Source organism: Athene cunicularia (genome assembly GCF_003259725.1).
Source record: "Athene cunicularia isolate RWA chromosome 4 unlocalized genomic scaffold, athCun1 chr4_part1, whole genome shotgun sequence".
Taxonomy (NCBI): domain Eukaryota; kingdom Metazoa; phylum Chordata; class Aves; order Strigiformes; family Strigidae; genus Athene; species Athene cunicularia.
Genome location: NW_020799098.1, coordinates 21,569,657 through 21,596,704, shown reverse-complemented (window position 1 = coordinate 21,596,704; position 27,048 = coordinate 21,569,657). Strand labels below are relative to the sequence as shown.

The window sequence follows — 27,048 nt, the reverse complement described above, 5'->3', positions numbered from 1 at the left end:
TTCAGCTGTATTTTGGTGGGACTTGTGTCAGAGCCTAACCCCTAAAGGTTTCAAACCTGCAACTTGTAACAGAAGTGTTTGCCTTTTGCAGCTCAGGCATTCAGACCTCCTAAAGGTCTGAAATTAAAGTCATAGAATCATAGAATGGTTTGGATTGGAAGGGACCTTAAAGATCATGTAGTTCTAATTCCTCTGCCATGGGCATGGACACCTTCTACTAGATCAGGTTTATCAAAGCCCCATCCAGCCTGAGCTCCAACATTTCAGGAATGGGGCATCTGCAACCTCTCTGGGCAACCTGTTCCAGTGTCTCACCACACTCACAGTAAGCTAATTATTTCTTATATCAAATATAAATCTGACTTCTTTCAGTTTAAAACCGTTACCCCTTGTCCTACCACTATACTCCCTGATAGAGTCACTCCCCATCTTTCCTGTAGCCCCCTTTAAGTACTGGAAGGCTGCTATAAGTTCTCTCTGGAGTCTTTTCTTCAGGCTGAACCACCCCAATTCTCTCACCCTGTCCTCATAGGGGAGGTGCTCCAGCACCCTGAACATCTTTGTGTCCCTCCTCTAGACCCACTTGAGCAAGTCCAGGTCTTTCTTATGTTGGGGGCCCCATAGCTGTACACAGTACTCCAGGTGGGGTCTCATGAGATCAGAGTAGAGGGGGAGATTCACCTCCCTCCACCTGCTCATCATGCTTCTTTTGATGTAGCTCAGGATACTGTTGGCTTTCTCAGCTACAAGCACACTTTGCCAGGTCACATTAAGCTTCTTATCAACCAACACCCAGGACTTGGGGTCCTTCTCCTCAGGGATACTCTCAGTCCATTCTCTGCCCAGCCTGTATTTGTGCTTGGGATTGCCCTGACCCATGTGCAGCACCTTGCACTTGGCCTTGTGGAGCTTCATGAGGTTCACACAGGCCCACCTCTCAAACCTGTCAAGGTCCCTCTGGATGGCACATCCCTTCCCTCCAGCCTGTTGACCACAACACTCAGCTCACAGTATCTGTAACATCCGATGAATTTCTTAACACCTAGCTCAATATCTGACTGACTATTGTTGTATGCTGACTGCTGTAAAATTCATTCTTATTCATCTATGTTATGCATTGCGTAGGGGGCTGAGTTGTTTAATATGGGATTGTGAATTCAGTGACAAATTCTCTAAAGGTTTACACATCACAGTAATTTTCTAGATCCCATCCAAATTGCTCAAAATCTTGCTAAGTACATAATATTTCCCATTTCCTCTTTGCCTTTATTTTTCCTAAAGCATGTTTGTTTTCAGGACACAGACTGAATTTCCACTAATTTAAATCTACAGAAATTTTTACTTGTGTTTCTGATAAATGCATTTTTACAGACAGAAAAAATAGATAAGTTTAAGACACTCAGTGATACCAGGAGCTGAAGGGATACTTAAATATATGAAAAACATGCTTAACACAAAAATTATGGAATTAGCATAAAGAAAAAAAAGTGTGTCAAACTATTGTAGTTCTGATATTATCAATACTATTATGGAAGTATTGGTATTGAATTATAAAACAAATTCACATGGTTTATACAGAGAAATTTTAAATTCAACATACAAAAAAACTAAAATAAGAAATAAATAAAATATTAAAATGGTCTGCTGGATCACTACTTCATTACTTGGGTACTACTCAACTAACCAACTAACCAGCATAACCAGAACTGGAATACCCTGCATGGTAGGGAAAAAAGATTAGTAAGAAGGGAAGAAAACCAAAATATTTTGCATGGATCCCTCTTGCCTTTGGTGTTTTCAGCTCAAAACCAGTGATTTAAAGCAGTTATAACTGGACAGACTCTTAGCAGAAGCATTCAAGTGTCTGTGTACTCCATAAAAATAGTAAAGTATGCTACTCAGTAGAAATGACTACGTGTAAGCAAGAAAGTTTGCAGGTTTGCAGGTTTTATTAGCTCAGTTCTTATGCCATGCTAAAGCAGTAAGACTCTTCTACACTTAATTTGATCTTGAAGACATCATGGCTGCATTTGCACAATGCTTAATCTGACTTAACCAGAGCAGCTTGATGTCACTGCATCATGGTTGCTTTACAAAACAGTTAATCCACCCACAAATAAGAATTGACTGTTTAAGCTATAGAGAAATAAGCTGTAGGTTGACCCTTTGTAACTGGAACTGAAGTGTTAGATTCTTTTGGCAAACTAAATACGCACATCAGTTATATTTATTGAAAGATACAGTAGAAAATAAGTTAAAGTGTGAATTTACAGCAGTTCTAAGTTTAGTACAGAGATCTTCACAAAGACAAGAGGACTGCTGATTTTCTTCTCTGAGAGAAAGAAAGCCCATTTAACAATAAAGTAAAATAGATTTTTTTTTCTTTTTAGACAATATTTCATTAAGAACTTGAATGGGTCTGTCTGCAATCCTTTACACTTCTGCATTGCTACATAGAAGAAAGAAAAACAGGTGTTTCCTAGGCTTGTTATTTGTGTGTTATTCTAATACTACTCACACAAGCAATTTGTTTTAGGAGGCATATTATTCATAGCTTGACTACCACATTACAGTTGTGTGAAGAAAATTGCAACACACAAACCCCCTTAACCTCCATTAGTCTTCGGCTGTATGGAATGCATTTTAACCTGTCAAATCTTGTGTTCCACTGCTCTAAGATCAAGCCATATGTAATATTCATCAGTTTAAATAATGTCGGAGACAAACACTATTCACAGCAACTTCCTCAAACACTGAAAGAAGTAGCTGCTGTTGAATATTATAATACCATTTGTTATCTATCTCAGCAACAGAAAGAGTTCATTATTGGACAAATTAGTTTCTAAGTTACTGATGCTGACTCATAAATAATTAGAATCAGCAGAACTGTTCCCAAGCATTTTTCTGCTGTGCTTTTGCATACAGTATCTGGTTGGAATGGGTAAAAATTATATATTTCAGGAAACATTTTTCCTCCATATATATGTTTCTATTGCATTTACTGCAAGCTGTATAAGCTTCATTTACAAGATCGTGTTGATCTTGTAAATGAAACTGAGGGAGACATAACTTTCCTTAGTATCTCAAAAGTTTCTAATGACAACTCATGTTTTACGAAGCTTGTAGTTCTGCAAATACTACTACTTTGAATGAACAGCAACTACTACTTTGAATGAACAGCATAAAGATGCTGTAGGCAGGTTCAGTACATGCTGCAGTATGTTATCCGGTAGTTAAAAATGGTAACACACCAGAATAAGGTGTGGAGTCTTCCTTCAGTAAAAAAACAGCCTTAAACAAATAAAAACATTACCTTGTCTACAGTCACAAACTGCTATGTTACCTTTGATAAGGACTCCTATCTGCTAATAAATTCTCTGCTGATCTAGAAGCAATTTAATCTGGAACTACTGTCCTAGCTAACAAATGTTGTTACACCCCAGTGGAACAGCTGCTCCTACACCTCAATTTAGATGGAGTTAGGGTGAGGATGTAGGAATAGAGCCAGTAAGCCATGGTGGGTAGATTAAGGTTGAGAGGCAAAGAAGCAAAAACTTCTGAGAAGTCACAACATATTTTTTTTAGACCGCTGTAAGGAGAAAAACTTGTATGACTACCTGTATAATCTTCCATGTCAAAGTCAAATACACTCGTGATAAAACCTATGAAAACTGCTAAAAATGATATTCTAAATCAGTTCTATGTTTTCATAACTGCTGTCTGCCTGCTAAACATTTTTTAACCTCTCTTACACTTTCACTGCAAAATAGAGAAGAAATTGAATTTTCACAATGAACCAAATTAAAACTTAGTAGCTATCATGGCATTGATCCTACTTTTCTTACTTCATTGTTATTAAATATTTACCATCTACTTCTGGAATTTTGCACTGTAATGACTGCTATTTTTCAGAACCTCCCACTGTTTTGTACTGTGCATGAGGTTGGAAGAAAGCAGTAAAGGCTAGTATTTCTCTCACTACATATACAAATTTTCTCAATATGTTCAGTGGTACAATACTCTCTCCATCTCAGAAATAGAATAACAGGCTTTATGTACCATACATGTTAGGTATATCACCTCACTCTGCCTATAAAGTGCAAGAGTGCACAGATGATAGGAGGCTATCCACAACTGGAAATCAGTTTGTGGAAAATACAAAATACATTCTCATCCCTGCAAAGAATGATTTTATTACAAATCATTGCTAATAACTTCTAGTTGTGTTTGAAATATCGTATGCTCTAGAATTGTTACATCTCACTTCAGTCACAGCAGTGATAAAGAAAGGTACTTAAACAGGCTATAAACATATTGTAGAAGTCAGGTAGAAATGAAATAGACTTCTTCTATTCATTGTTCTGGTAAAATGTGATCTAAAGCACATTAAATCCACAAGCAGTTCGTTAACTTTGGATCTAGCCACTTAGGCAGTAAGGCGTAACCATTCCTTTGCATGAAGACTATTAGCATATGTAAGTCTCAAGATAAGCTTCTATTTTTAATGTTTTACTACAATTTATTGAAGATGCTGCATACTGAGTATTTTGCTCCAGCTAAGAAATTTAGTAGCTACTTGACTATATTCAATCTGTTTTGTGCCTCCATTGGCATTAAATATTTACCTTCCACTTCTGACAATTCAGCATTTTAATGAACACTTTCAAGTTTTCCCTGCTAACTCCCACTGTCTTACATCATGAAGTCTGAAAGTAGTAGCAAAGGTTAGTATTTCCCCCATCACACAGAAAATTATATTCATATTAGATAAACTGATGTAGAAATGGTACTTTCATATAATTAGGTCTCACATGACTTTAAAACACACATAAAACTCCCAAAGAAAAACAAAGTAGCAGAATGACAGATAAAAAAAATTATTTCTTCTCAATTTTAAAGCGTATACCATGATTCTTACTTTAAAGTAATTTTAAATTTGATCATTTCAAAGTAGCCATTATGAAGGAATAACCAGGTCTAAAGATCCCCTTTTCTCTCTGGAGCTGATAACCTGTGGTAGAGTCAATTTCAAAGAAAGAGGTTTCTGTATTTCCTGTGTAGGTGAGAGTAGAGGAGATGTGAAACTTATTCACTGAGCAAATGCCACCCCTCACACCATGTACAGTTTACCTACTCGCAAAATGTTACTTCAGACTACACCTAGATTTTTTAGTTCAGTCCTCCTAAACCAGAGGGTTAGAGGTGATTTGCACAGAGGGAGACAAAGAAATAGAATGGAGCTCAAGATATGACCTTAAACTAAGCTGGTTGAAGTTTTCAAAACCCAGTGAAAAAAACCCCAAGCAGAACTGGAAATTCAGAACAAATATCCCATACAAATAGTAGAAGTCATCAGTATATGAAAATATCATGTTTGGGAAGAGACAAAAGGTAGCCTAAAATGGAGAGGGTTCTGCCTTAGTTTTTGTTTTCTTGCACTGGGGCAGCAAAACATGTACAAACAAATAAACATTCCAGATGGCTAAGGCAAGCATACTCATTCCTAATAGATTCAAGACATTGCTTAATACAAACTTTACTCTTGCAGAAGCAGAATTATCCCTGCAATAGTGCCAAGGTCAGTGAAAGCATAAGTTGCCTGCTGTGAAAGTATCATTGCACCATCTAGAACAGCCCAGGAGATGCACACTAGGTAAGCATCCCTGTTCACATTAAGCCACCTCTGTTGATAAATTATACTTGTGTAGACAGTAGAAGAATCTTAACAAGAGCACAATTACATGGAAGTTGAGCAATAATTGGGCATAACTAATTCATAAACAGACAACATATACATCATGGTTTTGTTTGTCAAATCTTGCCATCTGTTGCATATGTTGTAAGTAGAAAAATCAACAAAAAGGAGCTGATTTTTCCCCTACAGTGATCAAATTCTTTTGAATTTTTCTGTCTCTTTTCAGGTTGTAATACACAGAAGTTCATTGACTTAAGGCCATTTTGCAAGTTTCTGACAGCCAAGAAACAATGAAAAATAGGATTATATTCTGAAAGTATGCCAAGCATTTGAAAACAATTAAAAAAAATAAAATGCCTCTTTTCTTCTGAAGTATTTTATTCAGATTTTTTTCCAAACATCTTTTAAACCATAGACCTGCTACACTAAGAAACAAGTACCTTATAAAACTCTTAGTAACATTTGTTTTACTTGGTGGCAGAAAAAGAATTCTCTAGTGAGCAGATAAATACAAAAAGCAAAGTTGTTTTCCAAGACTCCCATATTCAAGAAGACAAAAATAGGACAGTGATGTCCTTATAACCTTTTAATTATTCATTTTTTAAAAATCACTGATTAGCAGAATGTGACACCAAATCTATTTACAACTTCATACAAAATGAATTTTGTAAAGATGAGCATCTTGCCATGATTCTCCTATACTTTGGAGAATACTTTAAAATTTATAATTAAAACTATAAATATTTATACAATGAGAGTTCATATATGCATATGTATGTATGCACACATACATAAACACATACACACACACACAAAATAATTCTTATGAATGCAGGTGGCAGCATGTAAAAGGCATGCAAGCAGACATGTTTCCTTTACCCTTTGCTTCTGGCAAACACTAGGAAAATTAAGTCAGATGGAGGGAAAAGCACAGGATAAAATATTATTAAATTTCATATGAAAGTGATGGCCTAGGGCTTTAAGCTGAGAATTCAGGAATAGGATGTTGAGGCTGTAATATATCTGGTTTTGACTGTACCATCTCATTACTTATTAGTAACTAAAAAGCAAATAGAATTAGAAAGAGTTACATATTGACAAAGAACATTATTGTACCAATGAGTATTTGAATGGCATCCTCAAATTTCACAGTTTTGGACCTGCCACATGGGGCTAAATGAGTCAATATAGGAGTTTTAAGTCTCATAGCCAGGCATCACTAATGGGCAAGCCTATCTGTTTACAGAACCAGATTGTATTCACAGTGTCTCTTTTTGGTGTCTACTTCTCCAGTAACTGATCAGTGAAAAGCTGTAAACAAAACCATCTGCTAGTGTCAATACTTTTTCCTAACCAGGTAACCACTTTCTCTGAATTAATTGCTGCTCAGTTCCTTATAATGTGATTTTTCAAAGGGAATGAAGTGGTTAGGATGGAAAGCTCAACAAATTATGGCTTCCAACTTCCTTTACAGACAGCAAAACCATGTTTTAGGCAAGGTAATCTATGACAATATTTCCATCTACAACTATCAAGTGTATAATGTTAATGTTTCATAGGCCTTGGTTTCACAAAGAGTTTAAAGGGCAGACTCAATCTTCAGCCTTGTGTTAAAACAGCCACGCTGTAGCCTGAAATGACTGGTGCTTCTGGTCAAGTTTAACAGATTGATTTATGAAGTGTTATAACGCAGCTGCACTCCTATTAAATCATAATGGGATTTTCAATCATGTTAATCCATCTTTATTGATAAAGTTTGGTTTCTGAAAGAAAATGGTTTCCTCTAGTAAACAAGATCTTTAGATAAAAGCATCCTTAAGGAAAACTCAGTATTTTTAACACCATCACTTAGCAATAACATAAACAATATCTTCCATCAAACTTTTCCTAACCAGACTGGAGGATTGCATGCTTGAGGCATACTGAAGGTTAGGTTAGCTTCTGTTTTTCCAAGATGTTTGGCACATTACACTTGTCTATCTGCAGAGACATTGAGACATTAAAGTCTGTTATTGCATTCACATTCCACAAAAAAATGGAATAAACCAGTTTACACTTAAAGTTCTTTTGCAGTCAGTACCTGCTGTAGCCTTAACCAACAGCTAAGTAGGCACAATCTACACAGCATGATACACTTACATCAAGTGGTCCTGATAGCCCAAATGGTTACATGCAATAAACCACTGTTTATACACACATTTATACATACAAGAGTGTCTGAATAAAGGTTCTTAGAGGCAGAAAAGTAGGTGAACTGCTGTTCTGAGTACAGTAGGCAAACCCATCCTATTTCAGTCATCAATGCCATTGTAAGAATTTTTACTTTAAAAATACTTCAGTTATCACCCTCTAATATCTGAATTTCTAGTGGGTTAGCAATGAGTTAAAATAAAAAAAAAAGCTATAGTTCAGGGGTGTGTGTGTAGTATTTATATTCAAAGAAAACAGAATATTTCTATACCTCCATAAGGATTAATATGTGTAAGCATAACATTTTATTTCATAGCTTTTTTGTTGTGCTAGCAAAACTGCCCCTAAAATATATTTTACTAAGAAATACCTTCAAGGCATTAGGTTCCTTATGGTATACTTCATATGCTTCAAAAGAATTACATATAGGATGAATGTGGTCCATAATATCTGCCACTGGCATTGTTTACCTCCAGGTGGAATTGAATTCCCTAAACTGAAAAGCAACGTAACAGTAATGCAATATATGTGAAATCAGGTCATTTGACATCTACGAGTATATGAAATGATAAAACATTGGGACATTATTAAAAAACACCCTTAAAATTACTAGATGCACAAATTAGTCATATTTTTTGTGTTAAATAAACATGAATTTTAATAGCTTTGAAAAACAATAATGTCACTTCTTTCATGCTGTCTTACTGTTTTATCATTACAGGTCCTAAGCTTTTGTGTTTATTATTTTCTAAGGCATATTATTGTGTGCAAATATATCAACATATACCATAACGTTGATATCTGATACTTTTATTAAGACTTTTAAAAATAAATACTTTATATACATTCATACACTCTTCCGAAACAGTCTATTATCTTTATTCTTCCAAGAAGAGAGTAGGAGTTGTATATTGGCAGGACCACATTACTGCTGCAGTCAGTTTAGGATCAGGAAAATTGTAATTTTTAAAATACATATTGATAGTTCTTGCTAGCCTTACTTTTTAAATAACAAAGATGTTTCTAAAATTAGGAGTTCATGAAAAGGAGACTGCATCAAGAATTTACTACCTTCTAATTTCTATTTTTAAGCAACAAAATTAACGGCAACACTAATTTATTTTAGCCCCCACATTCACATTCTGGTAATGAAACACTTGACAAAGTGAGACATGCTGAAAACAGAATCACACATTAAGGCTAGAAGCAACTTAATAGTTTTCTTCTACAAAAATAAGGAGATGCAGTTGTCAGGGATGGATTCTTTATCTTTCTGTGAGGCCTGTTGCTTGACTCATGCTTCCCTTCAGAAAACATAAATATCAGATCCAGGAAAAGCGAGGAGATAGCACTTTTCAAGTATGACTATCAGTGAAATTAATCCATATGGAAGCAGAAAGAACTAGACTATCATAGCTGTAACATGGAATTTCCCCCTGAAACCACCTGTAGATTAATAAATGAAATCTGTTTCAAACAGAAGCAGAAGAGAATGAATGAAAAAGAAATTTAGGTTCCTAAGAAACTGTTCCAAAGGGGATGGGAAGGTGAAGAGTGTGAGGGCTGGAAGCTGTTCCACTGGCAAGAATGGGGGAGAGCACAGACTCTCAGGAAAGAAAAAAATAATTAAAAAAAAAAAAAAGTTTAGGAGTGCAACAGAAACATCTGAATCTTTTCATAAATGCTGAGTATGTCAGATCATAGGAAGTCTTGATAGTAAGATCAGGTCCTTGGTCTTGTTCATTTCTTAAGGATTTATTTCCCTCAAGGGTGGGTTGTTGTTTGGTTGTTTGTTTGTTTGTTTGCTGTTTCCCTTTCCTTAAAAAAGCAACAAATTTATAGTTTTTGCTTCCTTCTTTAGTGACTTTTAAGGAAACGATGTCTGGAGTTTAAAATTAGTTTGAGTTCAGCACATGAAAGGCCATTAGATACTATCTGAAATATTTTCATTTACCTCTTCTTCCATCTCTATACATACTAACTAAAAGTGGAAGAGGAAAAAAAAAAATATCCCTATGTACTGGCCAATGGAAATCAAAGTCTTTGTTTTACTGGTTGTAACACGTGCAGGAGTAGGGTACAGGATAAACACCCAAGCCAGTTCAGGTCTTCTTTTGAACATAGAACTGGTATTTCTGAGGTTAGATAAGTGTGCAATGAAAATGCAGTAGGAACTGTGTGGGGGACTGTGTTTGCTTTTAAAGAAGTCAAAATGCTCTCTCCCATGCCTAGTGGAGGGACATGAGGCTTCCAGCTCACATGCTGTTGTGCATAGCATTGTGCAAGCCTTTCAGTCAGACTCTATTCCTCACTTGGAGTGTATTGCTTTAAAGAACAACTGTATGTCACATCTCAACTCTCCTCAGAGGAGCAAGAATGATGCCGAGGGGTGAATAGCTTTAGACTAGCACCATCAACTCCATAGTGACTGTGGTTTGTCATTATCATGGAAAGCATGATCTAGAAAGAGTACTATGATGTTAGCCATGCCAATACTTCAGGGCTCTCCCTATCACAGCTTCAGTCACTCCTCTGAGCACTCCAGCACTGCATGAACAATCCAAACTCACATCAAAACAACAGCATCAGAGTGTCTCACAGCAGTAGAAAACCAATAGCACTGAATGACTTATTCTTCAACAGTAATTGCAAAATCATTTTAAAATGAGATCAGAATTGCTGCAGCTATTCTTGAGTTTCTCTGATTCTCTTTATTCAATTCCTGTGGTTACCCAGGAAGCATGAGAGTAACAACAGACATATGGAATGAAGTCAGTGAGGTTTTCTTCAGATTCTACTGGGGGCAAAACCAACTAAACATGTTTAGCAGATGTAGCTGATACAGTGTCACTATATCTGAATATAACTTCTTAAATCTCAGGAAAAATAATTAAAAGTAGCCCTAAGGACTTGGTATGAAAGTAATTCAAATACAAACTCAGAATTCACAATAACCAGGATGATCTTCAGTCAAAGTACAGCCCCAAACATTTCTGACAAGACTTTAGCCACCATCACCCCTATGTGAAAACTTTCTTGAAAAAGTACTTCACTGTTCATATAAGCTATGTATAGAAAAAAAGAATTATTCAGATGTATGGAGAGCACATCAAATATTTACACTGTGTTGAACAATTTCCTCTGGGTAAGAGTTGTGGTCAGTGAACTACAATAGCTAATCTGCTATAAAGATTGTTTATGCCCCAATGGATCATAAGCTGACTACAGCTACTCCTCCAGTAGAACTTGAGAGAAACAGAAGAACAGCTGCTACCAGGGTAGAAAAGCTTTCCTTGAATGTATAAAAAGCATATGTTTTCCTGAGAAGTGTCTAACTTCAAATATATCTGATATTCCATCACAATCCTACCTTAAAAAGTACAAGGCAACGTTTCCTGCTGCAGTATTTCTCATTGGTATCACATAGTATCAAGTATCACATAGGACTGTATTTTATGTTGTTTAGGCATCATTGTGCACTACTTGTTAACAATAAAAAATCTGATGCTGATGCTCTAGAATGAGAAAAGTTTCCCTCTCCATCCTTGCAAAAGAAGATACTCAAACATCAATTTCTCTATTAATTTGTCACTATAAAAGTGAGTCCAAAACCACTGTCAAAGCTAATATTATGATACTTTTTCCACAGTTTTTCCTCATTCCATAAATAATTATAGAAACATAGCTTAAAATGCTTCAGTACAATAGCTACAATACCAACAACATAAAGCAAGCACCCTTCGTGGTGCCCCTTCGCAACAGATATGGGGCCCTGGAACTTGTGAATGAAACAGAGAAGGAAGAAGAAAATGAGCCAAATAAGGAGGAAGACAAAGGTCCACCAAGGCCGGGTCATGATAGACCAGGTATTAAAATCAATTCTAAAAAGAACACCAGAAGGGTCATTATAGTGGGTGACTCCATTCTGAGGGGTGTCAAAGGCCTAATATGAAGACCAGACCCATTTCATAGGGAATTTTTCTGCCATCCTGGGGCCCGGGTAAAGGATCTCACTGTAAAACTCCTCACTCTAATGAGACCTCAGGACTAGCACCCTCTCATCGATTTTCAGGTGGGTAGCAATGATATTACCAGAAGTATAAAATCAATGAACAGAGATTTCAGGGCCTTGGAGAAACAGCTTAAGGGGTCAGGGACACAAATAGTGTTCTCCTCCACCCCTTCAGTTGCAGGGATGGATGAGGAAGTTTACAGGAGACCTCAACAGATGAACTTGTGGCTCTGAGACTGGTATAACTGACAGGGCTTTGGATTTTTCAATTACTGGTTAGTATACAGGATGCCAGACCTTTTGGCATCAAATGGGATACACCTGTCCCAGACAGGGAAAAGGATCTTGGGGTAGGAGTTAGCTGGTCTTATTGAGAGAGCTTTACACTATATTTGAAGGGGGAAGGGGACAAAGCTGGAACTCCCAGATATAAGCCCAAGGGAAGGTTACCACAGTCTGTGGGCTGTTGTGCCAGCAATGACCCTCACCCTGCCATCCCAGTGGAGCCAAGGAATGGAGACATGTAGCACAACAAAGATGCAAGGGATATTGATGGATCAGTAACTGGTAGCACCTGTGAAAGGTCAGGCTGGAATTAGGACCTCTAAATGAAAAAGGTGCTGGGGACATCAGCCCATCTGAAGTGCGTGTATACCAATGCACACAGCATGGGTAACAAACAGGAGGAGCTTGAAGCTGGGATAAAACAGGAAAATTATGATGTAGTGGCTATCACAGAAACATGGTGGGATGTGTCCCATGACTGGAGTGTGACAGTTGATGGCTACAAGCTCTTTAGAAGGGATTGAAAAGGGAGGAGAGGCAGTGGAGTTGTGCTGCATGTTAGGGACTGTTATGATTGCTTTGAGTAGTGTAGTGAAGACAGGGTGGAGTGTCTTTGTGTTAGGAGGAATGCCAACAGGGCAGATGTCGTAATGGGAGTCTACTACAGGCCACCCAGTCAGGACAGAGAGGTGGATGAAATATTCTATAGGCACTTAGAAATTTCACAATCGCTTGCCCTTGTTCTTGTGGGAGACTTTAACTTCCCAGACATCTGCTGGAAATACAACACAGCAGAGCAGGACCAGTCCTGGAGATTCCTGGAATGTGTGGGAGATAACGTCCTGATACAGCTGGTGAGTGAACTGACCAGAGAAGGTGCCCTGCTGGACCTCCTCTTTGTGAGCAGAGAAGGACTGGTGGATGATGTGGTGGTTGGAGGCCAACCAGGGCACAGTAATCATGAAATAATATAGTATTCTTAGAGAGACCACGAGAGGGGACAACAGAACTGACATTCTGGACTTCCAAAGGGCTGACTTTGATTCGTTTAGGCACCTGTTTGACAGAATCCCTTGGGAGAGGGTCCTGAAGGGTATAAGGTAGGACACTCTTTAAGAAGGAAATCTTAATGGCACAGGAATGGGCTGTCCCCACGTATTCTAAGAGAAGCCTGTGCCAGAGAAGACCACCCTGGCTGAATAGGGAGCTTTGGTTGCAACTCAGGGAGAAAAGGAGAGTTTACGGCCTTTAGAAGAAGGGGTTAGCCACTCACAGTGATTACAAAGATGCTGTGAGGCAATTCAGGGCAGAAATCAGGAGGTCTTAAAGCCCAGCTAGAAATTAATCTGGCTTCAGCACTCAAGGATAACAAGTAATTTTCCTATAAGTATGTCAACAGCAAAAGAAAGACAAGGAAGAGCCTCCATCCCCTGCTGGACACAGGATAAAATATGGCAATGAGTGATGAGGAAAAGGCTGAGGTGCTTAATGCCTTCTTCACCTCAGTCTTTAATAACAAGACTAGTTTTATTGAGGGAATCCGGCCTCCTCAGACACAAGACAGAGAATGAGACAACACTCCCGCCACAATCCAGGAGAACACAGTCAGTGACCTGCTGCATCACACAGACACACACAAGTCTATGGGACCGGATGGGATACACCCGAGGGTGCTGAAGGAGCTGGCTGGGGGGCTCACCAGGCCACTTTCCATATTTTCCAGCAGTCCTGGCTGACTGGGGAGGTCCTGACAGATTGGAAATCAGTCAAAGTGACGCCCATATATATAAAAAAGGTCAAAAGGATGATCTGGAAAATTACAGGCCTGTCAGCTTGACTTCGGTGCCCAGGAAGCTGATGGAGCAGCTCATCCTGAGTACCATCACACAACACATGTGGGACAACCAGATGCTCAGGCCCAGTCAGCATGGGTTTATGAAAGGCAGGTCCTGCTTGACAAACCTGATCTCCTTCTATGACAGGGCGACCTGGTTATTGGATGAGGGAAAGGCTGTGGATGTTGTTTACCTTGACTTTAGCAAGGCATTTGACACCATTTCCCACAGAATTCTCCTGGTGAAACTGGCTGCTCGAGGCTTGGATGAACACACACTTTGCTGGGTAAAAAACTGTTTGGATGGCCGGGCCCAAAGAGTTGTGGTGAACGGAGTTAAATCCAGCCAGTGGCTAGTCATGAGTGGTGTCCCCCAGGGCTCAGTTTTGGGGCCACTCCTGTTTCACATCTTTATTGATGATCTAGACAAGGGGATCGAGTGCCCCCTCAGTCAGTTTGCAGATGACACCCAGTTGGGTGGGAGTGTTGATCTGCTCGAGGGTAGGGAGGCTCTGCAGAGAGACCTGGACAGGCTGGAGCCATGGGCTGAGCCCAACTGGAGGAGTTTCAATGAGGCCAAATGCTGGGGGCTGCCCTTGGGCCACAACAACCCCCAGCAGCGCTACAGGCTTGGGGAGGAGTGGCTGGAGAGCTGCCAGTCAGAGAGGGACCTGGGGGTGCTGATTGACAGCCGGCTGAACAGGAGCCAGCAGTGTGCCCAGGGGGCCAAGAAGGCCAATGGCATCCTGGCTTGTGTCAGCAATAGCGTGGCCAGCAGGGACAGGGAAGGGATCTGACCCCTGGACTCGGCACTGGTGAGGCCGCCCCTCAATTCCTGTGTTCAGTTTTGGGCCCCTCACTACAAAAAGGACATTGAATGACTCGAGCGTGTCCAGAGAAGGGCAACGGAGCTGGTGCAGGGTCTGGAGCACAGGTCGTACGGGGAGCGGCTGAGGGAACTGGGGGTGTTTAGTCTGGAGAAGAGGAGGCTGAGGGGAGACCTCATCGCCCTCTACAGCTCCCTGAAAGGAGGGTGCAGAGAGCTGGGGATGAGTCTCTTTAACCAAGTAACAAGAGACAGGACAAGAGATAATGGCTTCAAATTGCACCAGGGAGGGTTTAGACTGGATATTAGGAAGCATTTCATTACAGAATGTGGTGTTAGGTGTTGGAACGGGCTGCTCAGGGCAGTGGTGGAGTCCACATCCCTGGAGGTGTTTAAGAGTTGTGTTGATGTAACGCTGAGGGATATGGTGTAGCTGGGAATGGTCAGTGTTATATTAATGGTTTGACTAGATGAACTTCAAAGTCTTTTCCAACCTTGATGATTCTCTGATTCTGTAATTGACATAAATTTTTAAAATAATGTCACAAAAATTAATTTTAGAAGGAGACTGTCTGACAGAATACTTAAAAAGCCATCTACATTTTTCACCTACAGAATTAAACAAAAGTATCACTTTCAATTTCTTAATCATTCTCTTAGTGCTGTATATGAATTTTAGCTATTAATAAAGTATTCTTTCTCCCAACAAAATCTTATAAAGAACAACTAAAGAGTAATTAAAAGAACAGAGGTTCAGTGAACACTATCTAGTTCATTTTTTCAGCTCATAGATTATTTCCACTTTGTAATCTTGAGACAGTATTTCAGTTACTCAAGATCTCCTGCATATCTGTAGAGATGTTAACTTGACTAGACTACTCTTCTAATGCAATCCATGCAAGTCCTCCCATCAAACACAGAGCTGTGCAGAGCTGATTGCAGAATACCAGTCAAGTAAAACTCACTGGCTGAGATTTGTGAAAACACATTACTCTTAAAAGAAAAAGCAAAGCTTCAGACAAACATACATCTGAGCACAGAAATCTAATGAATATCCTTCATGTTATTTAATGACAGTAGTTTAAGCTATACTGTTATCCTAAAGTAATCATATACACATCTTGCTTATCTTCTATTAATCCATAAAACAAAATGGGACTATATGAACAAAAATATCCCATCAACAAGAGGATCCATGAGAAGAAAATTTAAAAGTAATGTAAGTATGGAAAGAGTGTCTACCACTGTTATAATCAATTAAAATTAAACAAGCAGATTATACATGTTCCTCTGTATACTCAGGTAGATTTTTGTGTCATCACTCTGATCACGTTTTATCACATTCCATAAGATTTCCATTGCCTCACATCCACTTATTTTGTATAATTCATTATTTTGTACCTAAGATACTTTAAGCTCTTTCAAGAGAGCAAAATCATGAGACATAAAAGGACTAAGTGGTCTTTGCTGACCACCTGTAAAGTAAATATAATGTTTAAAAATGCAATTTGATATTAAGAGTCATTTGTGACCTAAATTGCTATTAATACGGTTTGGTAGCAGCTTCAATGACTATCTGTAGTCATAGCCTGAAAACAGGCAATTTTAAGCATGAAGGGACCTAAACTCTTCCTGTGTTCTGCCTTTAGGATTTAGGATTGAGGATGAAGTGTCACACAAACACTGTCCTTTTCATCTATTAAATTGCTAGATATATAGTTCAGGCTGTGGATTACCACAAACCTTCCCTGCCCAAGGAGACATACATCCACACTTCTAAACTCCAAGGGTGTTCTCACTGAGTTACAAAGTCTGAGACATAGCTCTCTGCTCACACCTTTGCTTTCCAGGGAAAACAGGGGAGTTAACCCATGCCCTGTCTTTAAAAGCTATTTATACTTTTACCTGGAACATAAAGATCAAGGATGTATTTCTTTTTAGAAATTTTAAATCAACCATTAATTGCAACAAGGACTGAAATCCAGGTCTCCTAGGCAAAACCACTAAGTTTTTGCTCTGAAACAGAATGTGGAAAAACAAGTCAATGTAATAAGGACTATACAGATTAACTGTGAAGATGGTGTTACTCCTAGAAACTGCAGTTCACCCAAACAATACAAATAAAATGTGTGTCTTCTTCTGATTTGTATAAGTTTTAAGAAAAGGTATTTCATACTATTTTTCAAAGATGGTTTAAACACTGCAGCATAGCTGTAATTCTTGTCAACTGACCATTTTTTGTGGTTTTACAGGAATGGCAACAAGTCACCAGTTATATCAGTGTTAGATAAGACTTCCAAATCCTTAGGCTAGTTTACTCTGACATTATCTTCATTGAATTCACCAGGAACTGGAGGGGTTTACTATACTGAACATAGCAAATACCACTTCAAAGTTGCTGTCCTCAGATTTATTTTATTTTTTTTTTTTAATAATGAGGATAATAATAAACTTCCTGATTCACAGGAATACATTTTCTCATTAACTTTGTATTTCTGAAATGATTTGGTGATCATATGTTCTAATTCAAAATCTACCGAAGTTCACAGAAGTCTCCATCCTGTTCTACTGGGAGGTACTAACAGTCTCAATATGTAATCTATTAATGCTAATGGCCTAGTTCAGCAAGCTTCATAAACATAAAGCAAGTTTTAAAAATCACTAGTTCCCTCAGTGATTCAACATCTTCAAGTAAGCACATTTTTTGGTGAATCTGACTTAAAATATGTGTGAAATACTAGAAATACTGTGATGCGTGTTGGATATTCCACAGCCTGTAACATTGCACATCATCATACAACTGGTTCCACCTCATCTCTGCTACTATGTCAGTCCACACACAGGTCGTCCTTTCTCTAAACCCAAGCCCCTTTCTGGGATGCTTGGGAAAGAAGAGCATATCATATCGTTGTATGATATAGTACAGACCAGGAACATTAGCAACAAACTATGAGATACAGAAGCTAATGATTAGGCAAATCTTACATAAGAGAAGCAGTAATAAATATTTATTAGAATTTCTTAGAATTGTTAGATCAATTCACTCGGATTTAATTTTGAAAAGTATAAGTGAGAAATTTCACAGGTTTGAAAATACATTCTTTCTGAGGAGGAGAAAGACTAAAGCCATCTATTCCTTGTTTCAGTGTTTATTGTTAAAACTTTTAATTGCTCTACAAACCCTTTTCATACATCACAACACTTACCTTTTTAAAATGACATTGTTCCAAGAGGGGAAAACACTTAAAATTCTTTGATATATGAAGGAAAACCATAATGCTTTTCCTTCACAGACATTTTCAGATTGTTTTCATTCCAAACCTCAAAAGAAAGCCTGTTTTGGAAATCTTGTAAAAGTCTTGCTGAAATACATTTGTTTATTGCTAGTGCTCAGATGAGATTTGGAAACAAAAACATTTTGTGAACACTGCAGTGTAATTTTATATTATTGTAAACAGGTGTAAGCTCACCTCATTTAATTACATTTAACCTTTACCTCAGGATTACTCTTGCAGAGATGTTATCAGGATGTTTCTTACACTATATCTACTCTAATTTTTAAAAATATAATCTATGACACTATCATAGCTATTGCCCTGGCAGAATAATATGTTCTTACTAGAGGTCTTGACCCATTTTCTAGTAAGATTTAAATAAGCAGACTTAAGAATCTTTAATCTTTACATTGCCATGTATTCACCTCAGAAAAATGTTTATTGAATATAGCACCACTTTCAAATCAAAAGACATGGAGATTTATCATTAAAAAAGGGGTGGTGGTGGGTTTTGGTTTTTTTAAACAGTGATGTAAAAATATTATGGCTCCCTAAGTAGGTTTTAGAATCAATTTTTGTTATTTCAGCTGAGCAAGATCAACAAAACAAAGTAAAGTTTTTCCTAAGCACTGTTTCATTATAACATGTACATGAATAAAACCTAGCTTTTATGGATTCTCACTACATCAAAAAATTTTAGCTCTGGAGGGATACCATATTCAGATTTGATAAAAGCAAGATGCACAGCCAGAAAGCAGAATAAAAGTTACTCCCTTTGAGCAGCATGAAAATATTTCATTACTTTTTTAATGTGCAGCTGGTGTAATCTGACACAAACATACCTCAACAGCCATACACAAACTTAGTACAAAATATCCAGTCATGGTATTGTAGGCTCTTCCTTTGAAGAAGAGAGTTCAGTTGCTCATACTCACTGTTAATACCACATTACTGGTATTAACATTGGCATATAGAGGCACCTGTGTACACATATATAATTGTTTTCAGTTTTCTACACAGATTTAAGAAATTGTCAGATTAAGATATTACAACTTTAATTTATGCTCACACAGATTTACTGGGTACATGAGGGAGTGGAGAGGACAAGACAGAATAAGAACAGAGACTAAGAAGCTATAACCTTTCCATCTCTTTGTCCTTATAACAGTGCTGGAAATTCACATGGTCCCCAGTTGCTGCTTTACACTTCAATTTTTTCCTCTAAATACTCCAAAGCCAACAGAAAAATAAAGTGCTTGTCATAGCCAACCGTCTCTCTCAGTCTGCATACCTATAAGACAGGCAACCATGCAATTCGTCAGGTGACTTAAGATTGGGAGCTTACACCCTCTTCTCTCATCACAGTTTTTCTTAAACTCAGATTCACATACTTACAGTCAAAACCAGCTTCACTGAATGAAATGTTACCAAGAGACACAATTCATTGTGAGCAAGGACTATGTATCATATTATAAGAAGTACTACTGATTAGTATTGAATAATTTAATAATAAAACACATTTAATAATTGATTAATATTAATACTTTAATAATAAATTATAATAAAATGCACATCTGAACACAATTTGCCTTAAGTACTACTGTAAAAATAAAAATATTTCCAATTATATTCATAAGTTGTAATACTTCAGGACATGTAAAAAGGCAAACTTCTCACTCAAGTTACTTGAGCAGCAGCAACAATTATTTCTGCTTTTAAACAATTACTTATTTTCTTTTAGTCTAAGCTTATTCTCTGGTATAGGAATAATTTACATTCTAAAGCCTGAAAGCAGAATTCTAAAAACAAAACAAGAAAACTCTGATTTTATATATATATATATATATATATATATATATATATATATATATAAAAAGTATTTTCATTGCACTATTTATCTGAGTAAATTGAGGAAAAGCAAAACAAAAGCCATGGCCTAACATTTCACCAAATCTGAAACACTTCCAAATGAATGCTGAGAAGTCATGGAAATCTCACTTCCCATTCTAAACTAATAAGTAAAATACAGACCATGGATTTGGAGGGGAGAAGTTATTTTAAAATTAGAAAATAGTTTAATAGGTCCACCCTCCACCATAATGAAGCAGTGAAAGATTTCAAAAGCTCAGCTGAGCTCTGTCAGACTATGACAGATGAAGATATACAAACTATTTTTCTTTCTTCTGGTGGATACAAATGAAATGAGGTCCTAGTCCTGTGAAACACTATTCACATTCTAAATGGAGCATAGTAGTCCCAATTCCCATGGTCTTCAAGTGCTCATGTTAAGTATTATTTGTTGCACAGAAACATTTTTCAGTCTCAGGAGGCTTAAGCTCCACTTGCATGAATAATATTCATTTTCCCATGCAACTGATAGATTCAGGGAAAACTGTTCCTCATGCAAATTAGGTTAGACCATGAATAGAATTAACCTAAAACAAAGGTACAAAAAAAAAAAAAAAAAAAGAAAAAAAAAAGTAATAGAAAGCTTCCCTTCCATCTCCAGTTCAAGAATGGGGGTGAGGAAATTATTCTGTTCCCTGGGTGAACTGCAGTTCATAATTTGGTTGCTGCAAAAAACTTGATGCACACTAGATGTTGATGTCACAGGCAGAAGATCCTCAAAGTATTATATTCCTCTTTATAGAGTGGTGACAAAAGAAAGCAATTTACATATTCAAGCTTCCCTTACTAACAGTATCAGTTCTAGCTGCCTTTTCTCTTTTCATTTTATTGCAACTAGTGTTTGCTTGGAAGCAGCAAAGTGGAAATAAAAAACTACAATTACATGGGCCCTGATGATAAATACTACAGTCCCTAAAATACCCAGTCCATTTCCATATAACCTGATGAACAATCCAGCTCCCTTTAACTACCAGAGGGTTATAGTTCTAAAGTACAAGTAAATGCACCTGAAACCATAGTCTAATGTAGCTCCAATCTATACTCCACACACACTTATCTCACCTTAGAGAGGAGAGGGGAAGAAAACCACTTTGCTCTGTCTTTGGAAGGACTTACAGTATTCAGTGGCAGAGGAAACCAAACCATCCATAAAAAGGTAAAACAATAACCTTAGTCCACCCTGCCACCACCACTCCATCAGAAATAGCTCAGCCTACATAAAGCGGAGGATTAATGATAAATATATGAACTGCAGAATTATGTGTTACATCCTTGCTTTGACAGGGTCCTTTTCCACACTATTTCCAGCACTATCTAGTATAACTTCCCCCATAACACACAAATCTTATCCAAGTTTCTTTTCCTAAAAAGGAGAGCTTCCACTCCCTCTTCTTATGATTTACGAATGACTTATTCTACAAGGCATCTCATTGTTTGTCTCATTTTACTCCTCTCATATAGCATGGCTAGATACAGAACTATCTAATTAGGGCGAGATTCTACCTAGCAAAAGATAGTAAGGGAAGATTAAAGATGATGCTCTGCACAAAGACTGTGAAGAAATGCAATCCAACATTACTTTCTTAATACTTTTTATCTGTTTCCAGTGCAGGTGTGTCCTAATTGGCATACTAAGTTCAATTAAGAGACCAGGAAACATGCCTGCCTCCAGTTAAAACACACAAGGAAGGGCATACCTCATGTCTTCATATTCTCTCTGCTCAGTATGGAAGAATGCAAACATTCTTTCCAAAGTGTGTGTGTGTGTGTGTGGGGGGGGAAGCAGAAAAAGAAAAATAAATTTTCCAAGAGAATGTTTAAAATGGCATGTTGAGTCATAGAATATCAGTTAAAAATGGCACTATCTTTTAACAGAATAATTCTTCTATAGCACTATTGATTAATTTCTCATGCAGAATACTTTTCAATGTACTTTTACACATACAGTGGCATCTAATGTAGCAATTGAACTCAATAATAGAAACTATCATTTCATTTGACTTACTGGTCTATTACCATGGCTTGCTTCATGGTTGAAAAGTTACTTTAAGATTTGCTTGAACCGCAAAGTATTTTTCAGATGTATCCTTTCTACTCCCAAGGGTTCCTTCTTTACTTGCACATTTCCATGTAAATAATGTTAGAGAAGTTAATTCAGATAGAAATGGCTGTATTGTTTTCTCATTACTATGACTACAATGATTTCTAAAATATTTGTATATAATTATCATCATCACAAATGTAAAGCAGCAGGGATTGGCCTAAACAGACTTCTACAGATGCACACAGTATTGAGGAGAAGACATCCTTTATCCATCAGAGGACAGTTTGGCAGAGATCTCACCTAACAGTAATTCACGGGCACTTTTCCAATATGTAACTATTAAACTCACACACAGCCTGTGTGCACCTGATCCTGAACTCTGTTTAAAATTTCATGTTTAAACCCTCCCATGGCATAAATATTGCTTAGTCATCATCACTGAAATATTCAGGAGTAGTTCTCAAGACAGGCTTTTTTAAGTGTCCTATATTAGATGCAGTTTAGAGTGATGTTCATCTTGAATGAATTATTGACTACAATACAGGGAACCTCATTTATTATGTCCTTCTCCTTCTGTGTGTTATATTGATACACATTCGTATGCTTTAGTCTCCAGGTTTAAGATAGTTTTTGAGAAACTGATAGTATCACATAAGACAGAAACGTTACCTGCGCTATGAGACAGGAAGTTATTTTTCTGAATTGCTGCAGGTTTCTTCAGTGGGAAGGAACTGTGCTAGACCAGGTAGAATGTCATTTGGATTATACAACTCTTTCAGTTAATATAAAAATTCAGATATTTTGGGTCTCATTTTCAAAAGGTGAAAGCCAAAGGTCTCATATATTTGTACAAACCATTAAAAAAAAAGTTGCTGATGTGTATTTAATACCTATCGGGGCAAAAATTTCTTCAATTAAAACGTTCTTACTGCAGCAACTGTGCATACAGAAATGATGGATTGACCTTGGGTCTCAACTTCATGAAAATCATGCTGTTATGCTGCTCCTCCAGGAATCACATGAATAAAGAGAAAGGGCATATCAAAACATCTTTATTATCTTAGGCACTAGAAACAGTTATTATCTGGGTGCAAATTCTTTTATTGATATTATTTAATAAATTCTTTATTAATTTTGCTCATTAGTTTTCTAAATGAATGCCAGGGAACTTCAAAGTATTGAACAGGCTGATGATAGAATTATGTGTTAGATCAGTACATTATCTGCATGTCAGAAATGTATTCCAGAAGTAGACTCTGGGGGATTCACGACTGAATAAAACTGAGTTAGAATAACTGAATATAACTGGGGAGGGGAAGAGAGAAAGACTTTGAAAGACTTGTGAGAAAACGGGGACTACAAACATTAATTCATTATTTAATTTAGTATATAGAATTATATATATACATTATGTATATATAAACAGGCACAACAGAAGGTAACTGGACAGATCAGGAGGCAAAAGCTCTGCCAGAGTGTGCATGCAAGATTAGAAGAATTGAGCAAGTTTAATTTGTGAGAATTACCACACAGTTTAAAACCCAAGCAATGAATAAGGTCAAAGATAGTGTAGCAGTGCCAGATAATAGAGTGGAAAAATTAATTGGAATAGAGAAAGTCAAGCAAGACGAATTTTTTTTTTTTTTTTTTTTAAGCATCTCCATCAATTATATGGCAATGAGCTAAGACCAGTATAAAGACAGCATTTGGACTTTGTCCCCAGCCTGATCACATGTGAGGCTCAGTTGTTAGAAAAGTTTTTTATATAAATAGGACTATGCTATATTTTATACCTTAAATTAATCCTTATGGCAATGCACCATATAAAAGGTTAAAGGAATACCATAAAATAACTTTTTACAAGTAGACACTAACAGAAAAAGTAACTAACAATTTTTACAACTGATGTTTATATAGAATTTAAACTCCTTAAGCTTATATTTTTTTAAAAAATATAATACACTCTTTTTTTTTTTTTTTTATTAAACTGTTATGCAAAACTTCTTTTTTCCTTCCCACCATTTTCCCAAAATTCTCTGGTTTTACTCCACATTTGCCTGTCTTCCAAAACACTGTTGAGAACAAAAGGAACTTTATAAGGAAGCCCACAGCTCTGACTATTTAGACAGTTGATACAATAGAGTCTGCTACCAGTTTTCGTTTTTTCTTCCCAACTTACAGAATGAACCAATAATTTTCCCTGTCAGGCTGGAATCTCAAATCAACACAAGGTGAAGCTAGAAACTAAATAATAATACTGCACACGCTGCACAGAGTTTACACATAGAATTTGAAAGCAACAAAGGAAAATAAGGGAAAGGGTAACAAAAGGATATTGCCCCACTGAAGAGCTCACACATTAATCTCAGGAATACAATGTTTTTACAATGCAAATATAGTTTCTTTTATATTCAACAGATAGAATCGTATCTTTGTAGGCCTTGAAAAATAACCCAAACTACCACAAACAATGAAAAACTCCCACAAAACCATTTCTCACAAACTCCGTTGGATTCAACTTTTGAAGAAACTGGATAGTTCTGGTGCTTTCATATATGGTGGGCTTTGTGGGTTTTTTTTTTGTTTGTTTGTTGCTGTGTTGCTTTTTTAAATATAAGCCAACTTAAATTTTGGCCAATGGATATCAGCAGCTTTAAGCCAACTGGAAATCAGACCTGCATTCCATTAGATTAGAAAAAAATTCAGTGAGAATTTGAAAACTTACAAATGGTGCTTAGCCTGCAGAGATGAAAACAAGGCAATCGAAAGAATAATTGCCTCACTCTGTGAGTTGGTGCAAAAGACAAATGCAATTGGAATCCATCAGTTCTCAGAAGTAAAAAGGTTGGTTTTGACTAATGTCTCTAGCACTAGTCAGTGAAAGGGAAAAGGAAGTATGCACAGCTGAAACAATTGCACTGAAAACATCATTGCCTATAGCTTCAAGAGGCTTCCTGAAGAAAGTAAATAACACCTGGGTGTAAAATCCAGATTGTTCCTTTAACATTCTGACCTATTCCACTGCTGCATAAAATACCTAAACCCAGTAGTATTCTACTGGAAATAAAAGTTGGCTTATTTATAGGTAAAAATATTTTTTTCTGCTTTTCTGATCATGGCAGATCTTTAAATAAAATGCCACAAACAAAAAAAAAAGACAACCAGCTACTATCGTATTTGCACAGAGATTTCCTTTAAAGTATCAAGAAATGTCTCAGATAGAAAACATAATGTTTTGGAAAAAACTTGCAGAAAACTTTTAGAAAAGGGAGGTGAAGTTGCCCAATCAAGACAAAACACAATCAACACTCTAGTTAGTACTTCTGTTGAACCCTAGCAGCTCTCTGGCACTGGAGGCTAAATTCCATTGTGGGAGAAACGTGTCAAAGAGCCCAACAGATAATACATCAGAAGAAAAGTCTAAGTTTTCTAGATGACAGGACATAAGAACTGAAAGAAAAAGTCAAGATACCTCTTATCATGAAGACCATTTTACCCTATATTTGTATTTACGTCATACTAATAGATTTTGTTCTGTCTGTGGTGTGTCATGAAATTGTTGACTTATCAGTGTAATTAAAAGCCAGCCTATAACTCTGCGCTTATTCTGTGATTCAGGGAAGAAATATGAAAGTGTTCACATTTTCCTCTAAACTCAAATTATGGTTTCAGTGTAAGGAATTTAATTTTGGATCTAAAAGTGATAATCAGCACAACAAGAACAGTTTAGATCATGTGGAGCTTAAGTATAAAGGGAAAGAAACAGAATATGAAAATGTAATTGCTGTTGGAAACTGATGTATAACAGAAAACAGCTTTAGAAACTGCAGGAACAGGTATAAAAGAATGGATTGAGATTACAGACAAGGTTGCTACACAAACCTTACTCTAAGACCTCTAGGAAGCTAGGAAATAATTTACACAGAGAACTGGTTAAATTAACACTAATGTCTAAACAGTATCTTTCAGAAATAGAAATTCTCTCCCTCTTTGAATTTGATCTATTTCAGTGTTATTATGGTGATAAATTTTATTTCAAATAAATATCAAATACTTTATAATGAAACAGGTGGGGTTTTTTTTTAAAATTATTAAGTACTATGCATGCCTTTGTAGTTTAAGAATAAAAGTAAATGCTAAAGGGACTCTGTCCATGCCCTTAGTATGATACGTTTGTATACACTGCAATATACATCACAATGTGTTCTTATTATGTACATCTATGTCATTTGGTGTGGGTTTTTTTTTTTTGTTTTTGTTTGTTGTTTTTTTTTTTTATCTCTACTGAAATTCAAAATTTGATTTTTAGTTGGTTTAATCTTAGAAGCATTTTGATACCAAATCATTTACTTGCTTCACAGAATGCTATAACCCAGTGTGGTTCAGCATGGTGTGGAAATTTCACTCTTTGTCAAAGCACAGAAATAAAGTCTGCTGAATTCTATCTGCTTTTTACTTTCAGACATGCATCTAATACCAGAAGATGATCTGATGAGAAACACACTAGATTTCAATTTTTATACTTCATTTCTGAGCTCCTGCAATTGGAAGCAGCTCTGTACTTTGAAAATATAAGGTCTGAAAGACAATGATGACCAGCCCACACCCATTGCTAATTATGCTCTTTTTACACTCCTGTCTATGGCCAGAATGTATTAGCAGTGAGCCAGGGACAACTAAAAGTTATCTTGCGCTGCACTGATATTAAACTAGAAATGTATAAATAAAACCATATCCATCTTAAGTGAAATAAATGCTCTAAAACAGAAACATAAAAAATGCAATGTTAGCAAAGGTAAACCATATGACATAAAAAATTATGAAGTTTCTCTACATCTCTATACATGTCAATGTATTATTCTATACATGTCATTGTTAGGTGAATGGTTGGTCTAGGTGATCTTCAAGGTCTTTTCCAACCTAGATGATTCTGTGATTCTGTGATCTCACTTCAGGAGATAAAATACTGTTCCTAGAAA

General features: G+C 36.8%; 1 protein-coding gene and 1 long non-coding RNA gene across 2 annotated transcripts in view; one reads left to right on the top strand and one right to left on the bottom strand.

Moving 5' to 3' along the window:
• The window catches only part of PCDH7 (protocadherin 7), a 298,562-nt gene that overhangs the window by 76,476 nt on the left and 195,038 nt on the right, over positions 1 to 27,048 (bottom strand). The gene's annotated exons all lie outside the window — the stretch shown is intronic.
• LOC113479186 lies at positions 500 to 11,659 on the top strand. The gene is made up of 3 exons (XR_003398214.1): positions 500 to 608; positions 8,390 to 8,393; positions 11,648 to 11,659. It is a non-coding gene; the product is annotated as an uncharacterized LOC113479186 (long non-coding RNA).